The sequence below is a fragment of the Carassius auratus genome, chromosome 43 (assembly GCF_003368295.1).
Source record: "Carassius auratus strain Wakin chromosome 43, ASM336829v1, whole genome shotgun sequence".
Classification (NCBI taxonomy): domain Eukaryota; kingdom Metazoa; phylum Chordata; class Actinopteri; order Cypriniformes; family Cyprinidae; genus Carassius; species Carassius auratus.
Window position 1 is genome coordinate 14,062,965 of NC_039285.1, and position 21,641 is coordinate 14,084,605.

General features: G+C 37.5%; 1 long non-coding RNA gene across 5 annotated transcripts; it reads left to right on the forward strand.

Annotated features, from left to right (window-relative positions):
- The first annotated feature begins 2,053 nt into the window (after window positions 1-2,053).
- Window positions 2,054-10,170, forward strand: LOC113061782 (uncharacterized). Of its 5 annotated transcripts, XR_003278423.1 has the most exons (11): window positions 2,054-2,549; window positions 3,271-3,312; window positions 3,777-3,980; window positions 5,055-5,169; window positions 5,288-5,650; window positions 5,794-5,860; window positions 6,029-6,193; window positions 6,676-6,742; window positions 8,257-8,369; window positions 8,432-8,519; window positions 10,081-10,114. It is a non-coding gene; the product is annotated as an uncharacterized LOC113061782 (long non-coding RNA). The 5 variants fall into 5 exon arrangements; XR_003278422.1 differs by lacking the exon at window positions 10,081-10,114 and adding an exon at window positions 10,133-10,170 and having other exon boundaries at window positions 5,055-5,650; XR_003278421.1 differs by having other exon boundaries at window positions 5,055-5,650.
- The last annotated feature ends 11,471 nt before the right edge of the window (window positions 10,171-21,641 follow it).

Below are 21,641 nucleotides of genomic sequence, written 5' to 3' on the forward strand. Positions count from 1 at the left end.
CTGTGAACGATCTCTCCCTGAGCGCGCCGCCATGGCAACTGAAGTTTGTCAGTGGAGCGCTCCATAACTTCCACCAACTCTGTGTACACGGGGCAGGATGGCTGACGAGGTTGAGGATCTAAATCATCCTCTTCAGCCATCTCTTGCCCAGCCCGAAGAGCACTCGCTGCAGTATCAGTAGGAGAAAAGTCTCCATCATCCACCTGCAGCTCACTCTCATCAGCCGATGACACATCCGAGAGGTTAACGCCCCTCTCGAGACTGTCAGCGAGCTCCATCTGCCTCGGCACGAGCGGGACCCGATCCGCGAGGACCAGATGCGGAACTCTCTTCCCTCGAGAAGAGAGCCGGACGAGAGATGAGCGTTCTCATAGAAAAACGCTCACATTTTGCACAGGACGCTCCCTCAAGGAGCTCCATCCTGTGCGTGCTCTTCAGTCCCTGAAGACGAAAAGGATATTGTCATAGTTTCAAGGCGCCCCTTTTTATATCCAGGTCGCACGTTCATCATTCAAGCTGATGATTCACGGCTGTCACCGGTCAGCATGATTGCTGTGAGTTGATATTTGATTTCAGACACCTGTCACACCTGAGGCGTTCCCCGTAGCGTCGATGACGTATTGTCGAAGTTCCCTTCGAAAGGGAACTAACATCATGGTGCCAGGACAATTGTCTCACTCTGAATGTGAGCACAATTAAAGAGATTGTTGACTTCAGAAAGAGACAGCAGCAGCCCTATACTCCTCTTATGATCAGCGGGACTGCTGTGGAGAGGGTGAGCAGCTTCAAGTATACCTTGGTGTAAACCTCTCAGAGGAAATTTACTTGGACTACCCACATTCAAACACAGGTTAACAAAGCCAGGCAAAGACTGTGCCATCTGCGACAGCTGAGGAAATTCAGGGTCTCCCCAGCAATCCTGAAAACTTTCTATTCAGGGGCCATAGAAAGTGTATTGACTCAATGTATAGCCGTGTGGTATGGGAACAGCTTCAGTCAAGACTGCAAAGCCCTGCAGAGAGTTGTGCGCTTAAATAAGGGCATCTCAGGGTATGCTCTCCCCTCTCTGCAGGATATCTACCTCAAACGCTGCAAAAGCAGAGCTGTAAAAATCATCAAGGACTCCATTCACCCCAGTAACCATCTTTTCAATTCGCTGCCATCTCGTACGCCCTTCCGTAGCCTGTTGGCAAAAACTGAGAGACTCAGGAGGAGTTTCTTCCCCCAGGGCATCAGACTCATAAACTCAAACTCAGTCTCTTACAGTTTTTCTCAGTCGCTTTGGTACATTTCTCGAATCATCCTTGAGATTTGCAAAACAGTAAGTGCATTTCTCAAAACAACTCGTACAAATAGCAAAACACAATGTATTACCTGCAAAAGCCAATCTCTTGCTCAAAATCCTTAGTTCATCTCTCAAAAAAAATATATGTGTCAATGAACATGTCAGTGCCATCAGAATGACAAGTCCTTGTGTCATAGTTTACGGATAAGACAGTCAAATTGCTTAGTCATGTTGTCAATATAACAGTGTACGCTGGAGGGATGTTCTGATGTAAACTATGGCAACATTTTGGATGATAGTTGCTGTATTGAACAGTATGACACATGCTTATGTATGCCATATCAATTTCTAAAGTACAAATTTACACATTACTGTATGCGGGATAATGATTGAAAGAGACTGGATAGAATTCCCAGTTACATTTTTACTAGTGGTCTGACCCCAAAAAAATAACCTTTACAATGCCATTGTGATATAGAAAAGGAAAAAGAAATATGGGCACAAAGATGAAAATAAGTCAATTTTCAGATGTCCTCTGTCTATACAGTATAAGCAACTGAAGATTCATGAAATGTACCTTTGAGCTATTTCAGAGAAATGGTTTATCAGAGGTTTATCATCTACATTCTCTTCTTTAGTAAAGATTCACTTGCACAATTCATGCCAAATTGACAGAAAGTCAGTAAGATAGTAAGATATTCATCATTCTCTACCTCACACTGACACACTGAAAGTGTCACAACCTGTTTGCACATTTGCCTCTTGCACATCCTTGTGTCTCTTAATATTTAAGAGTACAGTGTTAAATGACTGACAGCTAAATCCAGTGATGCAAATGTTGTATGCTGAAAATATAGAATAAACCTAATCCCTACCCCAAAACCTAACAGTACACTGTTAAAAATTACCAGCATTTCACAATAATTAACAGTATTATTTTACAGTAACTTGTTGTAATTAAGTTTCCCTGTAATATCCCAATGAATACCTGTAAAAAACTAAAGTATCCTTGGATTTTACAGCATTTAACTCTTATTTTACAGTAAAATCTTGCTATCTAAAACCTACTGTTATATCACAACAAGGTCTGTAATATCACAGCAACACAGTGTAAAAAATAAGTATTTCACAGCAGTAAACAGTATTATTACAGTGAAATATTGTATTGAAATGTGCCCTGGGAAGTCACATGACATAACCGATCTGTTTTGAATTGAAAGCGCTGTCGTCGTGTCCCTCTTCTATTCCGGGCTGAATGGAGAAGGTGAGCAGCATGCATGTTTGCAGCACTTACACCCATGTTATTTTAATATAATTATAATATATACTTTCAAATAAACGTTTATCGCATGACACAGTTCACATTTTGTTAGCAAGTGCCCGGAATTGTTGAAAGTTCTCTCACAGCATTTGCTAATAGTAGTAACTTAATGTTTCGCTATAATGTTTCATGTCACTATTTTATACTAGTTTATAAAACCATTGATGGGACAAACATTGCTATATGTGCACATTTCTGTAATTAGTCAAGTTTATCATCGATTAGCAGGGCTAACCGTTAGCTGTTTAACTTTAATGACTTAGTGATTCAAACCATAGACATATAAATATTATTTATATGATTCAAACGGTCCATGATTTTTTTCCCCAGCGGATATAACTTACAACCGTTCACATTTTGTTAGCAAGTGCCCGGCTTTTTTTTTTGAAAATTCTCTCACAGCATTTGCTAATAGTAGTAATGTTAGTAATGACGAGAGTTTCGCTATAATTTTGCATGTCAATATCACCGTTAAGACAAATTTGTTATTTGTAAAGTTTATAAAACCAGTAATGGGACAAACTTTACTATTTATGTGTGCACATTTCTGTAATTAGTTAAGGTTATTATAGATTAGCAGGGCTTACCGTTAGCTGTTTAACTTTAATAACTTATTGATTCAAACGGTCCATGAATTTTTTTTTTCTTTTTTTCTTTTTTCCAGCAGGTATCCTAGTTACAACATGACTGAGCTAAGTTAATTGGAGTAAGTTATTCTCACGTTGTGTTAGACAACGGGAGGGTTTTAACACTAGGGTTCCCACTTGTCCTGATATGAATGAATAATAATTGTAAAAGTTGTAAATGCAATTTACATTGAGTTAGAAATCTCAAAGTGCTACAGAAAAAACAAAACAAAAAAAACACTATATATATATATATATATATATATATATATATATATATATATATATATATATAATCATCTTTTATTTTTGACATCCGGCTAGAATTAAATTACAATAATAAATGATCATATTCTGCATTCAAACTGAAATTCTTATTGTTGGTTGCCTTTGTGTAATTTCTCCTTTTTCTTTCTCCTTTTTCTTTCCCTATCTTTCCTTTTATTAGTTATTTCCTTTAGGTAATCCTTACATTAGCTGTAAGCTTCTGTCATAAGTGCCACAATGGTGACATGTTTTCTAATCATCCCACCCACATTTTCAGGAGCCATCCAAAATCATTTGGCGACACTGGCAAGCATGGTGATACTGCTGGAGACGGATGTCACTCTCTTCTGCAACATGTAAAAATGAGAGTGGAGTAAAAAAATAGGAATAAAGCCCTTGCTCAACGCTGCAGAGAAAGAAGACCGCGCACTGGAATGGCAGGAGAGGCCAGACTGGCAAGAGGTCCTGTTGACCAATACGGGTATGTGGCAATATGTATATGGGAATATACATGTAAAGTCTGTCAATATTTGTTTGAAAGCATTGTATATGACCATGAATAACACTGAAACAGGACAAAACATACTTTTCTCTTGACTAGTTTATTGATACTTTGACATGGGCCCTTTTCACAGCAATCATGTTGCGATGTTAATAGTGTAGTAAACACAGGTGTAATTACCTGTGATTATGGACTTGTTCCATTTAGGATTTATCTGAGCCAGGGCTCTGATTTTGTGCATAGTAGCTCTCTGGCATGCATGGTTGTGGTACACTAATTACATTGACCTGAAAGGGATATTCCACCTCCCCTTGAGTAAAACAATTGATTTTTACCTTTCTCCCGTTCATCCAGTCATTCCCTGAGTTTGGCGATACCACTTATAACTCCAGCCTAGCATAGATCATCGGATTGGATTAGACCATTAGCATCTCGCCCTAAAGGTGACTAAGATTTCAAGAATTTTTCCTATTTAAAAGTAGTTTCTTCTCAAGTTAGAACATGCAATAAAAGTAAGCGAAAATGAAATGTGATGATTTTCTAGGCTGATCTGACATGGAACTATACTCTCATTCTGGTGTAATAATCAAGGAACGTTGCTAACTTACCATGGGCGCAGTGATATCACGCAGCAAGAGACAACTTTTAAATAGGACAAATTCCGGAAATCTTAGTCACTTTGCGGGCGAAATGATAATGGTCTAATCCGATCCAATGATCTATGCTATAGGCTGGAGCTATACCTGGTATCGCCAGACTAAGGGAACTGCTGGATGAACGGGAGAAAGGTAAAAATCAATTGTTTTACTTGAGGAGAGGTGGAAAATGAGCTTAATTCCCCAAATGGTAGAATATCCCTTTAATTAGTTTGATAAAATACACCTGTGTTTACAACACTATTACAATGTAACATAACTTCTGTGGGATGGGTCTATTTAAACAGTCACAACAGGGAATCAAACTGCTGACCATTCAGTCATGAGATGACTTGCTCCAACTTCTGAGTTATAACCATCCCCAATAGTATTGTTACTCTGTGATGCCCACTCCTAGGTGTGTCAGGTGGGGCCCAGTAGATTTGCCAGGGGGGAGACCGAGGCAACATCGGAGAATATAAAGAGGGATCTGCTGAACATCTACTCAGGCATGCCATCTACTCTCTTTTTGGGTAATTTTGTTTAGAATTTAGTAATTTGTCAAGATCTGAACACTGTGTGTGTTGGGCGGCTACAAGACCAAATTGTTACTTGGGTACTAACAATACATTTGTATGTCTGTGTACACAGGGGAAGGAATGAGTGGGGCAGAGAGAGCAGAACCAATGATGGAAAAGACATGCATCATCCTGCGGAAATACCTTAACAAAGTGCCTTCTGCAGCGATGTCTGAGATCAAACAGGAATGGCCATTTCTCTTCTCTCAGAAATGCCTATTCTCACACTTAGACCTCCTGATGGACGTTGATGTCCTTCAGAAGCTACAGGAGGCAATTATTCGAAGAGGACAGACCATCCTGGATTACTGTGCAACACTGGACAACCCAAAGATCCGTGATGTTCTGGCCTGCTATGATCCAGACTCTGACAAGGCTGCCTGCATCCTGCTGCTCCTAATGTTGTACTTCAGAGAGTTTGATGCTTGAAGTTCATGTAAGATTTTTTATTCAAATATTTAAAATGCAAAATTAGTGATTACATTATCAACATTTACCTTGCATGATTTACTACCTCTGACCAATGAACAATATTTATCCTTTATCCTAAATCCATGCTATTGTGTGTTAACTATACAGCCATGTGCCACTGCTGTGGACGTCAATACTGCAGAACTCCCCGGAACCCCCTGCTTGATCATTCAAGGTAATGTTACTTTGATCTAGTACCGATATTTCTAACTCATTATTTTGTTTTCATTCTAGAAATCTAAATGACCACAATAAATAATAATAATTGCATTTGTATAGCCCTTTGTATCTTAAGCAGATCCAAAGTGCTCATAACACATAATGTTGTATCTGTTCATTTCAGGTGACATGATGAAGCCCACTGGATGGCTTATATCCATCAAGGGACATGTCGTGATGGGCCCACACTCTTTATTTTTACACGGAGTAGCACTTTCTTCAGCAGCTATTACGTATTCAACCTTGAGTATCCTACCGCTGGATCTTCGACACTGGAGTTCATTCAAAGGTATTTTATAAAGATCACATTTAATCTTGTAATTCACATTATAGTACAGGCTTCCAACTCAATGATTGTCTTGAGGGCAAAAATGCTGACAAACGAGGTACATGAGGCTAGCCTGGTGAGACCATCCTGATCTCGCAAACTCATTCAATTTCGCTCTGCAGATCCATCTGGGTTTCTACACATGTTATGCTGACAAAAACCTGCCGGTCCAATCACAGCTATTTATTTAGTTTTGCTACCTCTCATAGTAAAAAATCAACCACTTTGCCTAATGCTAACCTAACCTGAGGCACCTTGGCTAAAAATGGCAAAAAAAAAAAAAAAAAATTATGGCGAGAGTAAGATCTAACAAGTTTTTAATTATAAATCTATTAGGGTTCTGTGTGGGGAAAAAGCACAGCAAAAAGCACACCTTGATAAATGCTGTCTGCATACATACTGTAAGTCTATTTAAAACTGAAACTATCTTTGCTTATAAACAGGTGCTTCCTGGGCATCAATCCTGAAAGAGGCTCAAAGACCAAGAAGCGGACAACTATGAACCCTCATGTGAGCACCCTTTTGAGGAAACTTGTTGACTTTGAGTGGGCACCATAGGTTTTTTTTTTTTTGCAGCGGTAGTTGTCAGGCTCAGTTTTGAGTAGCCTTGTTCTTTTTGTAATTTTTCCAGACAACTTTGCACTACAATGCTGTTGCCTGTGACTCTTGAAGTACTTGGCATCTGCTGTACAATTGAAAAATATTTTTTTCTTAATAAATATGCCATTGGGCTAACGTTGACTTTACCTCAGAGTTGTTTGTTGGGGGGAGGGGGTTAATTGTACAATGATTGTAAATTCACAGTAAATGGAAGCTTCATCTGCATTACTTTTACAGTAAGTTATTGGACAATTTTAGCATGACTTCCACAGTATACATTGTAAATTCACAGTAAAGTATTGTCAAATTGTACATTATTTTCACACTACACACTGTAAAAGTAAAGGGCCTTGTTGTAATGATGTACAGCAAAAGATTGTAATTCCCCAGTAATGTACTGTAATATCACAGTAATTGCTTTGTCACTGAAGCTGTGAAGTTACAGTATACAGTTGTGCTTTTACAACAATGCATTGTAATATCACAGATATAAAATTACAGTAAATTGCTGTGACTATATTTCACAGTATATTGCTGTAATCCTTACTGTGAAAGTCATGCAAAATTTATCCAATTATTTATTGTAAATTTACAACGAAAAATTTTGCAGTGTACACGTAATTTATTCCTATGATAATTCAATAACAAGTGTGTAGAAGAACCTAACCCTGATCATAAGCCCAAAACAGATATTTCCTGAAAAGATATCCCTAAATTCTGATTGGTTAATTGGAATGTTTATCCAGGAACATGTTGTACTTGGTGAAATCATGCTCACCCGATTTTACCCCACTTCTTGCTGAGAAAAATTATGTAGCGATTCAGTATTGATTTATAAAAGTAGTGTGGCAGCTCTGACAACAAGTTTATGAGCTTCTGAATGTTACTTTTTGCACAGCGTGAGATTTCTGTGTGCGAGTGGTGTGTGTGTATGCGTGAGCAAGCGCGTACCAATTAAAGCACAATATAGAACTGTGATTAAACTAAATGGTTTAAATCCATGACCTTTAAAAAAAAAAGTTAAATCCTTTAGGGTAATTATTTAAAAAAATCTCCATTAATATATTTTCTGGATCAAAAATTACTTAAAATTGGACATTCAATTAAAATGTGTTTTATACTCAAAATATTTTTTTACACCTTTCACAGACTGGTTTCTCTTCCCCTTTCAATAGATAAGAATGAGTGAGTCTTGTATGAGCAATTCGACACCTCGTATACACAGCCTGATCATATTGATTTTCAAAATTATAATACTTTATCAGAAACAATATGCATAAAAATCAAATAGGCCTAGTTATTTACAAAACCGATTCCAAAAAAGTTGGGACACTGTACAATTTGTGAGTAGAAAAGGAATGGGATAATTTACAAATCTCATAAACTTACATTTTATTCACAATGAATGTCTCCACTCTGTGCAGCTCGAGCTCGAGGCAGTGGGGAAGCAGATCGCGACCTGGTGGTAAGGCAGGCCCAGCTGAGAGAGCGGAGAGCTGCACTGGAATCATCCCGGGCTGACGGCCACAAGTCCAGGGTAAGTATACAGCGTGCTGTTAACAGTCCCACCACGTCTACTCCATGTGTTTCTCTGCACAGGCCCGGTGCACCCAGGACGCGATCTTCCCAGATGTCCTTCACTGCGATGCCGGGACACCACAGACCCTGGGTGCAGGCACGTGCACAGGTAGGGCTCAACCTGTGCAGAGCACATGCCCTTTTTGCCCTTACACTCCGAAGTGCCCTTTTTTGGTGGTGTTTTTCTTTTTTTTTTTTTATCAATGCTATTGGTCACCCTTTACGTCTGTCTGTCTGTTTTACCAAATGAAAGTTCTTAAAACGAGCTTGTGTAAATCTTATTGGATCCTCAAGCTGTCAGTAAGCTGATAACTCCGCCCCCTCTATATTCATTGAATCAACTGAAGTTTTACAGCAGCCGCACAGTAGACAACAGCTGAGCTGAACAAAGTTTTGCGAAGGGTAAATAAATATCTTGTTGTTTGAATAAGTACTACTAAACACTGTCTATAAAGGCTAATGTTTTATTTATTTGATGTCTGACTGACTCACTGACTCAGACATGTGGGACGTCGCCTGAGAAAGAGGGCTAGCTTTTGCCATCTAGTCTAAGCCAATATATAGCCAACACTTAAATAGCCTGTGCATACAGTTGCATTTCATCTTTTATAAAATGCTAATTTGGCCAAATGCATTTTACCACAGGAAAAACTGAGCGCTCCGTCTATATAGCTACAAAAACTAGTTTGTAACCTAGATGAAAATGTAATGTGATGCCCGCAGCGGCAGGCGCCGTCGCCGTTTTAATGACGGACAGAAAAAAAAAATCACATTTGCACACATTCGCTGGTCAAAAACGATATATTGATAAGTAATACAACAACATATAATTTGTTTTTACCATCGGAAAATCATAACAGGTGCTCCCCCCGCTGTTTCTTACTGGAACTTACACAAAGCGCAAGTGATCCTCTTCACCTAGATAACATATTTCTAAGAAATTTCTTCTTTGATTTATGATTGCTGATACACTTAATTTATTAACATTTAGGCTAATCATGTTATGGTATACTCTCTGTATACTCTCTTTATAAAATGTTGTAAAACATGGTTTTACTACAGTAATGTAGTAGTAACTAAAAAAAAAAAAAAAATTACAGAAGATCACTGAAATCTTTATATTTTATCATACAGAATGTAATTCATGATTCATTCCAAGGCTTCATTTATTTGATCCAAAATACAGCAAAATCAGTAATATTGTGTAATATTTTTACAATTTTAAATAACTGTTTTCTATTTTAATATTTTAAAATGTAATTTATTTTTGTGATCAAAGGTGAATTTTCAGCATCATTACATCAGTACTCTTCAGTGTCACGTGATCCTTCAGAAATACTTTTCACTGCAACTGTACTTTTCACACTATTTTTATTTATTTTTTCATTGCTGGCTTATTTTAGGGAAAGTTTAGTGAATAAGAGACCTTCAAGAGACCAACATCCCTGCCCACCACAGTATAACATTTTTGCCAGATACATGGCTCACAGAAGGTTGCTGTTGTATTAGGTTTAAAGAAGCCCTTAAACCCAGTTTATCTATATTATCTAATTATCTAATATTATTATTATGGTTGTTATTAATCGTTAATAAATCTAAAGCTTTTGAGACTATTATTTTGTGTTATTGAATTTGTCATAAAGATGTGACCATTTCTTCCTTTTATGCAGGCTTACTAAATAATCTTGATATAAAAAAGGGGGGGGGGGGGCCCTTTTTCAGTTTCAGCACATGCCCCTCAAAAGGTCTGTGCACGGCCCTGCCTGGGTGCATCCACAGTGGAGGATCGAGCCGGGTCCCGGGCGACGACTTCTCCCCCTCCTCCCTTCGAGATCTCCATCCGGAACCGCTTCGCTCCCCTCCGCGAGACAGGACCTGACGCTGTGATCATCGGAGACTCCATTGTCCGACACGTAAGTGCTACGTTAGCCGAAGGTAAAGTGCACACTCATTGTTTGCCTGGTGCTCGTGTCCTCGATGTTTCTGCACAGATACCCGCGATCCTGAAGGCCGACGAGAGCCCCAGACCAGTCGTGCTTCACACCGGGGTTAACGACACCACGCTGCGGCAGACGGAGATGCTGAAGAGGGACTTCAGCAGCCTGATCGAGACGGTTCGCAGCACGACACCCGAGGCGACGATCATCATGTCAGGACCACTGCCCACGTATCGAAGAGGACACGAAAGGTTCAGTAGACTTTTTGCTTTAAATGAATGGTTGTTGTCATGGTGTAAAGAACAGAAACTGCTATTTGTTAATAACTGGAATCTTTTCTGGGAGCGTCCTAGGCTGTTTCGCGGTGATGGATTACACCCCAGCAGAATCGGATCGGAGCTGCTCTCTGACAACACTCCGAAGTGCCCTTTTTTGGTGGTGTTTTTTTTTTTTTTTTTTTATCAATGCTATTGGTCACCCTTTACGTCTGTCTGTCTGTTTTACCAAATGAAAGTTCTTAAAACGAGCTTGTGTAAATCTTATTGGATCCTCAAGCTGTCAGTAAGCTGATAACTCCGCCCCCTCTATATTCATTGAATCAACTGAAGTTTTACAGCAGCCGCACAGTAGACAACAGCTGAGCTGAACAAAGTTTTGCGAAGGGTAAATAAATATCTTGTTGTTTGAATAAGTACTACTAAACACTGTCTATAAAGGCTAATGTTTTATTTATTTGATGTCTGACTGACTCACTGACTCAGACATGTGGGACGTCGCCTGAGAAAGAGGGCTAGCTTTTGCCATCTAGTCTAAGCCAATATATAGCCAACACTTAAATAGCCTGTGCATACAGTTGCATTTCATCTTTTATAAAATGCTAATTTGGCCAAATGCATTTTACCACAGGAAAAACTGAGCGCTCCGTCTATATAGCTACAAAAACTAGTTTGTAACCTAGATGAAAATGTAATGTGATGCCCGCAGCGGCAGGCGCCGTCGCCGTTTTAATGACGGACAGAAAAAAAAAATCACATTTGCACACATTCGCTGGTCAAAAACGATATATTGATAAGTAATACAACAACATATAATTTGTTTTTACCATCGGAAAATCATAACAGGTGCTCCCCCCGCTGTTTCTTACTGGAACTTACACAAAGCGCAAGTGATCCTCTTCACCTAGATAACATATTTCTAAGAAATTTCTTCTTTGATTTATGATTGCTGATACACTTAATTTATTAACATTTAGGCTAATCATGTTATGGTATACTCTCTGTATACTCTCTTTATAAAATGTTGTAAAACATGGTTTTACTACAGTAATGTAGTAGTAACTAAAAAAAAAAAAAAAATTACAGAAGATCACTGAAATCTTTATATTTTATCATACAGAATGTAATTCATGATTCATTCCAAGGCTTCATTTATTTGATCCAAAATACAGCAAAATCAGTAATATTGTGTAATATTTTTACAATTTTAAATAACTGTTTTCTATTTTAATATTTTAAAATGTAATTTATTTTTGTGATCAAAGGTGAATTTTCAGCATCATTACATCAGTACTCTTCAGTGTCACGTGATCCTTCAGAAATACTTTTCACTGCAACTGTACTTTTCACACTATTTTTATTTATTTTTTCATTGCTGGCTTATTTTAGGGAAAGTTTAGTGAATAAGAGACCTTCAAGAGACCAACATCCCTGCCCACCACAGTATAACATTTTTGCCAGATACATGGCTCACAGAAGGTTGCTGTTGTATTAGGTTTAAAGAAGCCCTTAAACCCAGTTTATCTATATTATCTAATTATCTAATATTATTATTATGGTTGTTATTAATCGTTAATAAATCTAAAGCTTTTGAGACTATTATTTTGTGTTATTGAATTTGTCATAAAGATGTGACCATTTCTTCCTTTTATGCAGGCTTACTAAATAATCTTGATATAAAAAAGGGGGGGGGGGGGGGGGCCCTTTTTCAGTTTCAGCACATGCCCCTCAAAAGGTCTGTGCACGGCCCTGCCTGGGTGCATCCACAGTGGAGGATCGAGCCGGGTCCCGGGCGACGACTTCTCCCCCTCCTCCCTTCGAGATCTCCATCCGGAACCGCTTCGCTCCCCTCCGCGAGACAGGACCTGACGCTGTGATCATCGGAGACTCCATTGTCCGACACGTAAGTGCTACGTTAGCCGAAGGTAAAGTGCACACTCATTGTTTGCCTGGTGCTCGTGTCCTCGATGTTTCTGCACAGATACCCGCGATCCTGAAGGCCGACGAGAGCCCCAGACCAGTCGTGCTTCACACCGGGGTTAACGACACCACGCTGCGGCAGACGGAGATGCTGAAGAGGGACTTCAGCAGCCTGATCGAGACGGTTCGCAGCACGACACCCGAGGCGACGATCATCATGTCAGGACCACTGCCCACGTATCGAAGAGGACACGAAAGGTTCAGTAGACTTTTTGCTTTAAATGAATGGTTGTTGTCATGGTGTAAAGAACAGAAACTGCTATTTGTTAATAACTGGAATCTTTTCTGGGAGCGTCCTAGGCTGTTTCGCGGTGATGGATTACACCCCAGCAGAATCGGATCGGAGCTGCTCTCTGACAACATCTCCAGGACACTTCGCTCCTTGTGACTAGTAAGACAATTCACAGATAACTATTATGATGAGTTTTGTTCCACCCGCTTAAATGATAAAAGTACTTGCGCTGTAAAAACTGTTTAGACTGTGTCTGTTCCCCGAATACTGAGGTCTAAATATAATGTAGGATCTAGAAAAAATCTTATCGTAATTAAACCAGAAAAATGTAAAGTAAATGAACAAAAACGATTTTTAAAGTTTGGGCTCATAAATATTAGATCACTCACACCAAAAGCAGTTACTGTAAATTAAATTATCACAGATAATAGTTTTGATGTACTCTGCTTGACTGAAACCTTCTAAATGAGTCTACTCCACCAAACTACTGTTATTAGCATGAGCCCCGTCAGACTGGTCGTGGCGGAGGTGTTGCAACAATATATAGTGATATTCTCAATGTTACCCAGAAAACAGGATACAGGTTAAACTCTTTTGAAATACTTCTGCTAAATGTTACACTGTCAGACATGCAAAAGAAAACTAAAGTATCTCTTGCTCTGGCTACTGTGCATAGACCACCAGCGCCGTATACAGAATTCCTAAAAGAATTTGCAGATTTCCTCTCAGACCTTCTAGTTACAGTTCATAAGGTGCTAATCGTGGGAGATTTTAATATTCACGTTGATAAAGCAAATGATACATTAAGACTTGCGTTTACTGACCTAATAAACTCCTTTGGAGTCAAGCAAAATGTCACCGGGCCCACTCATCGTTTTAATCATACACTAGATTTAATTATATCGCATGGACTCGATCTTACTGCTATAGATATATTGTTCCAGCCACCAAAGAAAGATTCGCAAATAACCTGCCTGATCTATCTCAACTGCTATTTATACCCCAAAATACACATGAATTAGACGAAATTACTGACAACATGGGCACTATTTTCTCTAATACATTAGAAACTGTTGCCCCCATCAAATTGAAAAAGGTTAGAGAAAAACGTACTGTACCATGGTATAACAGTAAAACTCACTCTCTCAAGAAAGTAACTCGTAGTCTTGAACGCAAATGGAGAAAAACTAACTTAGAAGTTTTTAGAATTGCATGGAAAAACAGTATGTCCAGCTATAGACAGGCTCTAAAAACTGCTAGGGCAGAGCATATACACAAACTCATTGAAAATAACCAAAACTATCCAAGGTTTTTATTTAGCACAGTGACTAAGTTAACAAATTACAAGACGCCACCTGATTCAAATATTCCATCAACGTTAAATAGTAATGACTTTATGAATTTCTTCACTGATAAAATAGATAACATTAGAAATACAATAGCGAATGTAGATTCTACAGCGTCTAACACTTCAGTTTCATCCATCGCACCCAAAGATAAACTGCAGTGCTTTACAAATATAGGACAGGAAGAGCTAAATAAACTTATCACTGTATCTAAACCAACAACATGTTTATTAGATCCTGTACCCACTAAATTACTGAAAGAGCTGTTACCTATAGCCGAAGAACTGCTTCTCAATATCATTAACTCGTCGTTATCTTTAGGTCACGTCCAAAAACCATTCAATCTGCCGGTTATCAAGCCTCTTATTAAGAAACCAAAACTAGATCCTAGTGTACTGGCAAATTATAGGCCTATTTCAAATCTTCCATTTATGTCTAAAATTTTAGAAAAAGTTGTGTCTGCTCAATTGAGCACCTTCCTGCATTAGGCCCCACCATAGCACAGAAACTGCACTTGTTAAAATTACAAATGACCTGCTCCTTGCGTCAGATCAAGGCTGCATCTCATTTCTAGTCTTACTTGATCTTAGTGCTGCGTTCGACACCATAGATCATGACATACTCATAGATAGATTACAAAACTATACAGGTATTCAAGGGGCAGGCTCTAAGATGGTTTAGATCCTACCTGTCCGATCGCTACCATTTTGTTTACTTAAATGGGGTGTCATCTAATTTATCATCAGTAAAATATGGAGTGCCACAAGGATCCGTCCTAGGTCCCCTTCTATTTTCAACATACATGTTGCCCCTTGGTAATATTATTAGAAAATATGGAATTAGCTTCCACTGTTATGCTGATGATACTCAGCTATATATCTCAACGAGACCAGATGAAACTTCCCAATTATCTAAGCTAACAGAGTGTGTTAAAAATGTAAAAGATTGGATGACAAATCATTTTCTCCAATTAAATTCGGATAAGACAGAGATATTAATTTTTGGACCAAAAAACACTACACAGAATCTTGTAGATTACAATCTGCGACTAGATGGATGTACTGTTACTTCCTCTACAGTCAGAAATCTGGGTGTTATATTAGACAGCAATTTGACTTTTGAAAATCATATTTCCAATGTTACAAAAACTGCATTCTTCCATCTTAGAAACATTGCCAAGCTATGAAACAAGTTATCTGTTTCTGATGGAGAAAAGCTAGTTCATGCATTTATGACCTCTAGACTGGACTATTGTAATGCACTTCTAGGTGGTTGTCCTGCTTCGTCAATAAACAAGCTACAGATAGTCCAAAATGCAGCAGCTAGAGTCCTTACGAGGTCAAGAAAATATGATCATATTACCCCAATTTTACAGTCTCTGCACTGGCTACCTATTAAGTTCCGTATCAGTTACAAATTATCATTACTTACCTATAAGGCCCTAAATGGTTTAGCTTCTGCATACCTAACTAGCCTTCTACCACGCTACAACCCATCACGCACCCTAAGCTCACAAAACGCTGGACTTTTGGTAGTTCCTAGGATAGCAAACTCCACTAAAGGAGGTAGAGCTTTCTCACATTTGGCTCCCAAACTCTGGAATAGCCTTTCTGATAATGTTCGGGGTTCAGACAGACTCTCTCTGTTTAAATCTAGATTAAAAACACATCTCTTTCGCCAAGCATATGAATATTGTATCTCTTAAATTGTGAGTGTAGTTGCATCTGATCTAATGTGCATTTTTATTCATTAGCTTGGGTTAAACTAATTTTACTTTGTTGGATCAGCAGCTATGCTAATGATGTCTCTATTTTGTTTCTATGTTTTGCAATGGGATTTACATCCTGTGGTAACTAGGATTTACACAAGCTCCAGTCTGGATCCAGAAAACCTGAGAAGAGATGATGCTGACCCACAGAGGACCTCAGATGATGCTAACCTTGAATCAACAAGCAGAACTAACAATTATTGCTACATGTGTGACTGCATCATATAATAACTATTAATTAATAATATTGATAGTTCATCGTCTAGCTGACTACGTCTTGTATTATTATTATTATTTTTTTTTTCTAAAATCCTGTGAAACATGCACAAACTACTTGCTACTACTAAATACTGTAGAAACATAATTTTCTGTAAAGTTGCTTTGTAACGATTTGTATTGTAAAAAGCACTATACAAATAAACTTGAATTGAACTGAATTGAGATAGCAATAAGAGACCGGAAAAGTTAAATGTACATATAAGGAACAGCTGGAGGACACATTTGTAACTTATTAGGTCAGTTGGCAACATGATTGGGTATAAAAAGAGTCTCTCAGAGTGGCAGTGTCTCTCAGAAGTCAAGATGGGCAGAGGATCACCAATTCACCCAATGCTATGGCAAAAAATAGTGGAGCAATTTCAAAAAGGAAAATTGCAAAGAGTTTGAAATTATCATCATCTACAGTGCATAATATCATCCAAAGATTCAGAGAATCTGGAACATTCTCTTTGCTTAAGGGTGAAGGCAGGATAACCATACTGGATGCCAATAATCTTCAGGCCCTTAGACGGCACTGCATCACATACAGGAATGCTACTGTAATGGAAATCACAATATTGGCTCAGGAATACTTCCAGAAAACATTGTTTAAACATTGTTAGCCGTTGCCGGCTAAAACTCTATAGAAACCATATCTAAAAAAATAAACCATATCTAAACATGATCCAGGAGCGCAGGCGTTTTCTCTGGGCCAAAGTTCATTTAAAATGGACTGTGACAAAGTGGAAAACTGTTCTGTGGTCAGACAAATCAAAATTTGAAGTTCTTTTTGGAAAACTGGGACGTCTAGTAATCCGGACTAAAGAGAACAAGGACACCCAAGTTGTTATCAGCGCTCAGTTCAGAAGCCTGCATCTCTGATGGTATGGGTTTGCATGAGTGTGTGTGGCATGGGCAGCTTACACATCTGGAAAGGCACCATCAATGCTGAAAGGTACACTGTAAAAAATTGTGTAATTTACTGGCAGCAAGGGTGCCAGTAAAGTACTGTTAATTTACAGCTTTCAACCATTAATTTAACACTCATTGTCAGCTATAGCACACATATGTGCTGAAGTTCTTAATACAAAGATCAACACTGTATCAGCGACTCCACATTTACTGTCTTTATATAAAGCAGCACAAAATCAGAATTTTTGGCTCATCATTGACTGAAGCACAGGCTCTACTCTCCAGCACAATGGTGACCAACAAAACTACATTAGACTTAACAGATCTCTTATGTGCAAACACACATTAGTACATTTGAGTTCAGTATTTACTCTCAATATCAGTGTATGACTTTGCATAAATTATTTTATATGGATGTTCACAAATATTTTAGTTAAATTAACTTTTTTTTTATTATTTGGTAAATCTGACATTTACATTTTACAGTATATTACTGTTTTTCCTTGACTTAACGGCAACAAACTGTAGAAAAACACTTTTTTGCTGGCAACCCTTAATTTACGGCAACAAACTGTAGAAAAACAGTTATTTACTGGCAGCAGGGGTGTACACTTATAATGTGTGCACACTACAGAGTGTTTGAGTAACACTGAATCAGTGAAATTAATGAGATAATTCTGTGATTAATTGATGATTGAGCATTAGTGATGGACACCTGCTATTAACAAACAGAATCACTAAAGGAAAGAGAAACACAAGAACTACAAATGACTTCAGCCACAGCATTAAATGAAATCAATTGAAATAAAATAATTCATCGTTTTTTTTTTCATTACCATGATGGAGATCAGTGTTTACTTTAGTTGGGCTCTTGGACGTGAGTTTTCAACAACAAAGTTTTTTTTTTTTTTTTTGCTGCATGCTGTAACAATGCATCTTTGGAACTTTAAAGAAAATTTACTCATTAAAAAAAAAAACCTTTGCTGAAATTTCGACAGAAACATCAATAATCAGCATATGAATCACAACAATGGTGACAATCCACAAAATAAATAAACAGATAAGTTCTGAACATTGCAAAACATGCTACTAAAACTTAAGACAAATGCAAAATTATAAGCACATAAGAATTCAAGAAAATAAGTGAACAATTCAAGGGCATAGTTTATTCATGCCGCTATGCATGCTGGGAGTCATGGATGAGTTATATCCTGTGCTGGTACCCAGCATGCATTGCTTTATGAACCTTTTGATTGTCACCATTGTTGAGATTCATATGCTGATTGTTGATGTCTCTCTATGAGTGTTGCAGACACCATGCTGCCCAAAATATTTACAACTAAAACTCATTAAATCCATATGTTCTGGTTATCACAATACTACTCAATCTCATAAATTTGAAGAAACAAAGAAGTTGTGTAATTCACTAACAAATTTCAACACCAAATTAACATTTGATTACTATAACAACACTTTAAGTCAGTCTAATAGATCACTCCTGACAGAAACAACCATAATCCCTTGAACATCAAAACTAATATTGCTGGAACAGTTGTATCATAAAAATACAAATATAGCAATGAAACAAAATGTTAAGTACAAAAGTCAAGGGTCAGGAGCCCAACTAAAGCAAACACTGATCTCCACAATGGTGATGTCAAACGAAACAGTAAAATTATCATCTAAATCTCTGTAATTCTCAATAATCTGATCTGATAGAAATAAAGTCAGTCTGGTTAGTAATGAGTGAAGTTGGTAAAGCTGTTTGTTGATCGTTTAAATCTTCAGTTGATTTAATCTAAGGCTGTGTCTGAAGTCAGTTGTATTTCATGTGTTTGTCTTGTTTTTTTCTTCTTCAGTGATTCTACTCATTAACAGCAGCTGTTGATCAGTGTCTGAATTCGCTCATTCATTTTCATTCTCTCTGTCAGGTGGACTATATTAGTAAACTCATGTAGGGAATAGTGAGTGAGGGTGTAGGGTGTGATTTGAAACACAGCCGCTGAGTATCGACTTTGAACGTTGTTAATTTACGATATATAGCAGCAGGCTACCTTCTCGAAAATGATGAAAATTACCCAGAATGCAGAATGTTTTAATGAAAAACAGTATGTTACTGTCGAAATTTGGCCATTTTTTACAGCGATTTTTAACAGTGTATGTCCAAGTTCTAGAACAACATATGCTCCCATCCAGACGTCGTCTTTTTCAGGGAAGACCTTGCATTTTCCAACATGGCAATGCCAGACCACATACTGTAACAATTACAACATCATAGCTGCGTAGAAGAAGGATCCGGGTACTGAAATGGCCATACTGCAGTCCAGAACTTTCACCCATAGAAAACATTTGGTGCATCATAAAGAGGAAGATGTGACAGTTGAGCAGCTAAAAGCTTGTATTAGACAAGAATGGGACAACATTCCTATTTCTAAACTTTAGCAACTTGTCTCCTCAGTCCCCAGACGTTTGCAGACTGTTATAAAAAGAAGAGGGGATGCCACAAAGTGGTAAAAATGGCCTTTTCCCAACTTTTTTTAGATTTATTGATGCCATGAAATTTTAAATCAACCTATTTTTCTCTTAAAATTATACATTTTTTCAGTTTAAACATTTGATATGTCATCTATGTTGTATTTTGAATAAAATATTGAAATTTGAAACTTCCACATCATTGCATTCTGTTTTTATTCACTATTTGTGAATTTTTGGAATTGAGTTTGTATTTATTTATTTATTTATTTTGTCGTATGACTTAAAAATATGTAGAATGCATTAAGGGAGGGAAGGGGTGGCACCGTGTTGTGTGTGTTGGCACAGTGGTTAACCAGAAAAATTAAAAATGCCATGTCATGCCGAAACCGTTGTAGACCCCGTAGCAAATAGCATGTAAATTGTTTGTAACATGTCTGTAAATTGTTTAACACTATCTTAAATAAAGCATTATTTTTAGGTGTAGACCAGCTAAAACTGCCAACCAGTTTTGGATGGTTTTAGCTGTTTGTTTGTTTGATTTGTTTGCAGGGAAAGTGAATCATTTTATGAAACAGATGATTCAGTTGATTCAAAGTTTTAAAAGCTCAATTTCTCCCATACAGCCCTGGAAGGTGAAGTTTAATCGTTAAAAAATATTTCTAGCACGTCCTGATTTTGCCAAGTTCGATGTGTTCCTAGGTCAACATATTTTGTGACCCTGGAACAACATTTTACTCCAAAAATATATTCTTAACCATATCCCTACACCTAAACCTAACCTTAACCATGAGCAATCCCTAAAATCAGAGGAAATGATAGATGAATGACACTGATGTACAAGAACCAAACACTGATTTTAAGCATAAATTTCACAAAATCTATAAACTGGTTCTTCAAATCTGATTGGTTAATCACAATGTTGTTCCAGGGTCAACAACGATGTTGTCCCAGGAACATGTCTCACTTGGTAAAATTAGGTTAGGCATATTTCTATGCCAAAAAAGTATTAATGTGTAATGGTGTGTAAAATATTGATGAAAATTTCACTTACAGGTTCTTTGCATGCCATGTTTAAGATCACATCACATTCACTAAATGATAAGGCCTTTGTGTGGTTTTAGATGTTTGTTGATAACTATGAGAAAAACTGTAGTTTGCCTGCTCATGGTAATGCTCATGCTTTGCGTGATAATCAGTGAACTGCTGTTTCCTGTCGTAGATTTATTTCAGTTAGTAAAGGCTGCCCGTTTTTTTGTCTGTTGCATAACTCCTTTAAAATGAAAACAAAAGTTTAATTTATCAGTATTTAGTTAGTAAATTATTTAATTTACTCAACATTTTTTTATATATAAAAGTATCTTTTAGATGGTTTGAAATAAACTTGAATATTTTCTTTCATTATATAACAGTGTTAAATGTATATATTTTCATGTGTCTTTCTGCAGTTTCATTATCTTCACAAAATCTTCTTTTTTTATCTGCTACCTTTCTCTACTGTTATCATATTTGTAACATTATGTGAAAGCATGTGTGAATTTTTATCAACCATATTAAAGGCAAACTAATCAAAACACTCATCACAGCCACACCAAGATGTGCAAGATGTGTGAGCTGGGGATTTTACCATAGTTCAGAAGCCTTGGATCTTAATCTGCAATAAAAGTAGTAACATATTCAGCTACAGTGTAACATTTAAAGATACGTTTTTTTTTATTTGGCTCTTTGTATCTTTTGCTGGTTTCTTGCTCTTTCTGATGTTTTAATTTCTTTAACTGGGGACTTGAGTTTATTGCACAGAATAAAATGAATACTAAAATTATGTCTGAACCCTAAACATGTAGTATAAAAAAATGAATTAATAGATTGTTTAAATAAATTAGAATAACATTTTACTTCTTAAACCACTTAAAACATAGATTGCAACATCCTTCACTTTCTCTTATTACGGTAGATTTTCTGTCGATGTTAAATGAGTTGTATTGGTGATAATGGGCATGCAGATGTTACTAAGTGATCTGCAGTTTTCTGCTGAGACACTGTGACTCCAC